Below are 6312 nucleotides of genomic sequence, written 5' to 3' on the forward strand. Positions count from 1 at the left end.
CCAATAAACATGTAATCGATGAATTTAATTCGTTTGTTATTGCATTGTTTGTTTTAGCTTGATTGTTTTCTAAAATTCCATAAGAAGCCCACTTTGTGTAATGATGATAGTTTTGGCCCATTAAGCCGAAATTTACAATTTAGGCATATTTTTGATGAAATTCACACTTTAGGTCCTTCAAGACCCAAAATTTATATAAATGGGCTTATTTCAAATAAAATGACATTTTTAGCGCACTTTTGTTAAAAATAACACTTTTGGCCCAATATCATGAAAATTGACATCTTAGGCCCAAATATATATAAATAGAGAATTTCGGCCCCTTTATGTAGAAATTTACATTTTCTGCCCAATTATATAAAAGTTTACATTTTCGGCCCAATTTATTAAAAGTTTACATTTTCGGCCCAATTTAATAAAATTGGCATTTTCAGCCCCTTTTTAAACGAAAACAACATATTTGGCTCAAACTTGTCTAAAATGACAATTTAATCCACAAAAGTCAAAATTTTGCAAATTTGGCCCACAAAACCATGAATATCATAAAGACCCATATATATATATATATATATATATATATATATATATATATATATATATATATATATATATATATATATATATATATATATATATATATATATATATATATATATATAAATGACTCTTTTGGTCTTTGAAAAACCGTAAATGTCATAAAATTTCATTTTTTTCGTTTATTTGTCAAAAATGGTCCCTTTACAAGATTTTGTTTAGTTTTTTAACAATCTTCACATGTTTAACACTTTTTATCTTCATGGTATATTGTATAAAGTGTTTAGTTTACAAATATCACCAAGTTTTGTTAGAGTTTTCGAGATTTATGAAGTTTCATCACATATTCACAACTTATACCAAGAAAACACACATGAACATGCACAAATACATAGATCTAACACATAAGCAACTTGTATTCTCCCCCAAAACATAGTAAAACCGAAAACAAGGGGGGTATGAACTCACTTTGGGGTTTGGATTCGGTTTTGATGAAGAGATGAGAGGAGATGATGTTGTTTTGGCCTGGAGTGCTTCTTTGGAAGGGGTTTCGAAACTTAGATGGTCCTAGGAAGCTAGAACACGAAATGAACCTATGTAAGAAAGAGTTCTCAACATAAAATGGAGAGTAAATATTTGTGAATGATAACAACTTACCAAGAGTGTGAAAACTTGATGAAAACCTCTTCTAAACACACACCGAGTCACGAAAATGACAAGGGGAGTGAGGGAATTTTCCATGAGCTTGAGAGGAATTTTTGAGTGAGTTTGAAGGTGGAAATGTGTGTGTTTGTGGGTGCTCTTGGACGAGAGTAACAAGAGAAGAAAGAGAAGGATTTTGTTGGTCATTACATGGTGCATTAGAGAGTTTTAGCTTAGATATGTGTGAGATCAGTTGCATGGATACACTATATACATTAGTGAGGTGTCAAGTTATTAATAAACCTCATTTTCTCCCTCTTTTTTTTTGTTTTAATTGGGCCGAGAATGGGCTAGGAGAAAAGGAAATGAGATGGTTTTGGGCCATTCCTTGACTTAGTTCGAAATCATGAGGCCCAAAATAAATATTTTTCAGCCTATTGGGCCTTTATGAGGGTTTACGGCCGAATGGTGCCCAAGGATGTAGTTTACGGCCCATTAGGGATTATGAAACTAGTTATGGCATATCATGGCCCATTAGAAGTAAGATGGATTATTCTAGGCCCAAATGACCCAAATACCCTAATCTCCTGGATGTGGGTCCACTTAGAGCCCAAATAGGGTTACGTGGCCCAAAATAGTCAAATTGAAAGTTTATTGGTCCATTAGGCCCAATAAGAGGATTCTAGTCCATATTAACTTGAACCGGGATTTCTAGGGTTTTCAATCCATATGAGATGTATTGTATTAGGTTTTGAACTTAAATAAAGAGTTTGGATTCAAATGGATGGTTTTGATTAAGCATAGAGTATGATTTTCACCTAGAGTACATGCCTTACAATAGATGATGTTTACATGAGAATAGAATTTCCTAGCTAAAATGCTAGTTGTGACATCATGCCCCCGTTAGAGGGAATTTCGTCCAGAAATTATTTCGAAAGGTATGATCATGAATGAGAGAATAAGTGAGGGTACTTCTGCTTCATCTGATCTTCTCGTTCCCATGTGAATTACGGTCCACGCTTAGCATTCCATGGAACCTTCACAATCGGAATACGGCTCTGCTTCGTACGCTTCACTTCCATATTGATTATCTCAACTGGTTCTTCGACGAACAGGAGATTCACATTTATTTCGATCTCTTCTAGCAGAATGACAAGAGTTTCATCTGATAAGCACTTTTTCAAATTCGAGACGTGGAGCACGGGGTGTACGTTGCTGAGCTCTGAAGGTAGCTGCAACTTATAAGCTATCGTACCAATTCGGGCAAGGATCTCGAACGGGCCGATGTATCGCGTGTTCAGTTTTCCCCGTTTCCCAAAATGGATCATTCCTTTCTAGGGAGAGACCTTCAATAGCACCCGATCCCCGACTTGGAATTCCAGAGGCTTTCGCCGTTTGTCAGCACAACTCTTTTGTCGATCTCGCGATGCTTGAAGTCGGGCTTTGATTTGGATTATCTTTGCGGTCGTTTCTAGAACAATTTTTGGCCCTGTGAGAGTGCTGTCTGGTGATTGTCCTTTTGCTAGTTGGGTGTCACCCACCTCAGCCCAGCATAAAGGCGATCTGCATTTATGACCATATAAAGCCTCAAAAGGAGCAACCTTGATGCTAATGTTATAATTGTTGTTGTATGAGAATTCAACCAAGGGAAAGTGGGTATCCCATGACTTGCCAAAATCAATCACACAGACTCGGAGCATGTCTTCGAGTGTTTGGATGGTTCATTCGCTTTGGCCATCGGTTTGAGGGTGGTAAGCAGTGCTCATGTGTAGCTGTGTTCCTATTGCCTTCTGAAGCGACTGCCAAAATCGTGAGGTAAACCTACTCTCTGATACCACTGATGGGTTTTGAGCACTACATCAATCCTATGGTGTGCATGTAAACCCTAAAGCTTTGGATTTAGTTTGTCTAATGAACATGCAATAATCATCCAAAGCTCATAAACCCTGGATCTAGCATATGTAATTCGATAGTATCATAATAAATGGCTTTAGATATTACCTTGATTGTTATGTTGTAATAACAATCTAATTCCTTCATGGAATTGACTTTTGAAAACCTAGTGCCTAAAATGTTGCACCTCTAGTGGAGTCACAAACACCACATGCAACAAGATGAACAAGGAGAAGGAGGAGGAGCACCAAAAACGACCAAGAACCCTTAGGGATTACTTCACCACGTTTTTGGGGCCTTAGGGGTTCCTTATATAGGTAGGCTATTAGGGTTTTCAACTAGGAAACCCTAATTCGACTGCTTAGGCTCTAAGCAGCCCATGGACTCCTTCCTTAGAAGCCTTAGACGAATTCTAATGGGTTTCCCCATAGATTTCGTCCACTCCAACTTCTATGGAGTCCATTAGCCCAATATTCAACTATCACACAATTGACAGTTCTAGTCCTCTTTATTTAATTAATGTCTTTTAGCCACCAAATTAATTCTTATTAATTCTTGACTAATATTAATTAAACAATATGATTTCTATTTTAATATATTATTCATATAATGTATTAATAAATCAGAATTAATCCTTTTTCTCCTTAGTCCATCCTATCAGTTGCTATGGTGAAGGCAACCTAAAAGGACCATGCTCACAATCGGGTGAAGTACATAACAAAATAGTTATGGGCTTAGACACCTAATCCAACAGTCTCCCACTTGGATAAGTCTAATAACTATATTGCGTATGACATCGGAACCTGATCAGCAATCGTAGCTTTCAAAAGCCGCTGTTGAACTCTGATCTTATTAGAAACGTGTCCTTTAGATAATGGATCATATATTCCTCCATTCCAGATATCGTATAGACACGAGACATGGATTATAATCATTCTCTCAGTCTATGTGTTGTTTCCCGATTTCTGATTTATGACGACTGATAACAGACTACAATCGAACACATCAACTTAGTCCCGGCTTGGCCAAGCGCTTAGGGTGTCATCACTAAATCATCGAGGGGCCCACATATATCGCTTTTATCCCACTTTGAGTAAAAGGAACGGATAAACTTTGACTCAATGCTCTCTTGTACCTACTCATCAATCACACACAACAATATGTTTTATAACACCAAGTTATTGGTGCGTTTACATATTATCAATGTGTAATCTGATGGGTTTTTGAGCATTCTAACACTTCCTAAGTGTACATGCAACCCTAATAACCTTGAATCTATGTTTTCTCTATATACATGCAAATTTCTTTTTCAAGGTTATTTCCTAACTAGCATGGCATGGGGATTAAATAAAACATAAAAACTAGTAGAAATACATACCTTGTTGTTGCTTGGATTCCTTCAAGACTTTGTGAGCCTAGCACCCCAAATGTTGTGCCTCAAATGCTTCACACAACACCACAAGACTTGGAATAACTTGAGAGAATACTTCTAGCACTCAAAATCGGTTATGCCCTCTCTAGTAACACTAGGTCCACTAGCTCTACTAGGTCACCATTTTGCTAGCCATAGGGTTCCTTTTATAGTGTTGTCACAATTAGGGTTTACACATGAATGCCCTTAATTGTCATGACTCTTGATTTCCCATGACCCATGGATTTGTAACTCCCATGGACTATCCATGGAGCTCCATTTGGTTACATCCATAACCCATAAACCATGGATCATTAATCCACCATAAAAGAATTGATGATTGTCATAATCAACCCTATATATTTAATTGGTCTCACTTTGATCACCAAATTAATCCTAGATTAATACTTGATCAATACTAATTAAATAATACTATTATTAATATATTAGAACTTATAATATATTAATAATCATGAGTGCCTTATTCTCTCATTTAGTCTATCCAAGTATTGCAATGCCATGAAACCCAAATGGACCATGCCGGGTCGAGTCAAGTACATACCAAATAAAGTTATGGACTTAGACACTATATCCAACATAATCAAGTTGCAGAATACAACTCACACGTCTCGGTTTCAAGAATACAATATATTATCGTCTCACCAATCACTCGTGATTAAATCCATGAAGCGATCCAAGTGAGCGTGGGTTTAATCTAATACTCTAATCGTATAGGAGCACTCATGAACCCTGCAGCAAACTTTTGCTATGTCTAAAACACTTTAGACAATCTACAGTCAGATTCATGACAGTCTTCTTTCATACCTACTTCCAAAGTATGATCGACTGTGGAACGTTCGAATAATCTTATTATTCAGGAAGTCAAAACATGCAAGTGAAACACAAGAATAATCGAATCCAATATGACCCCAAACTTTTGAGTATAAATAAAACTCCTTTTATTTAATCACCATATTGATTACACATTATTCATTGCATAATGTTTCGGATAATCAGCTTATTACTTGAATTATAACAACAGTTGTCCCATGCTTCAAGCATGCACATTCTGTTTTCCTATGATCCATACTTTGTGAAATAGATCAATTGAAAAACATTTCCAATGATGCTCATTTCACAATCCCTAATCCTTATCGTTAGTGTAATAACACGAAATTTTTGCCACTACTAGAATACGTTAGATTCGAACATTTTATGCAATGATCCTTTAGTAATCTTATTGCACAAAAGTCACCAAGACTTCGCCAATGAAATAACAAAGCTCTTTTGTTGGGGATTGCTACAAGGCAATTCGATAGATATGAAGTCTCACATTCAAAGTACATTCCTTTGAACATCCTTCTTGCATAAAAGTTTCTAATCAAGACATGGATTCTCAATATACAACTCCCAGTATGGAAATATTTCCATATTTTCCATATGACAACTCATTATTAATAGAATCATATCTAATCATAATAATGTCATTATGGTTCATTCATTACTATACTTCCAACTGCTCACAAGCAATTAATCCTCAGAGAACCTTAGATTGTCCTTGACAGTTGTTTAATTATATTAGTCAAATCCAGTTCTAGTCCTAAACATTTGGAAAATTTAGAACGGTTGAATATTACAGCATATGCAATCGATCCTATACCCGAAGCGTATGGGACACGATTCATAATGAAAAAACGTGATACTTTACCAGTTCCTTGCTATAATATTGCCATATATAGAATCCTTTTAAGTTGAATCTTTTCAACACAACATCCATATATGTCCTTTGACTAAATTTGATTAAAATTTCTCGATCCAAGCTTTTTAGATTT

The sequence above is a fragment of the Lactuca virosa genome, chromosome 1 (genome assembly GCF_052849685.1).
Source record: "Lactuca virosa cultivar CGN04683 chromosome 1, Lactuca_virosa_CGN04683_v6, whole genome shotgun sequence".
Lineage (NCBI taxonomy): Eukaryota > Viridiplantae > Streptophyta > Magnoliopsida > Asterales > Asteraceae > Lactuca > Lactuca virosa.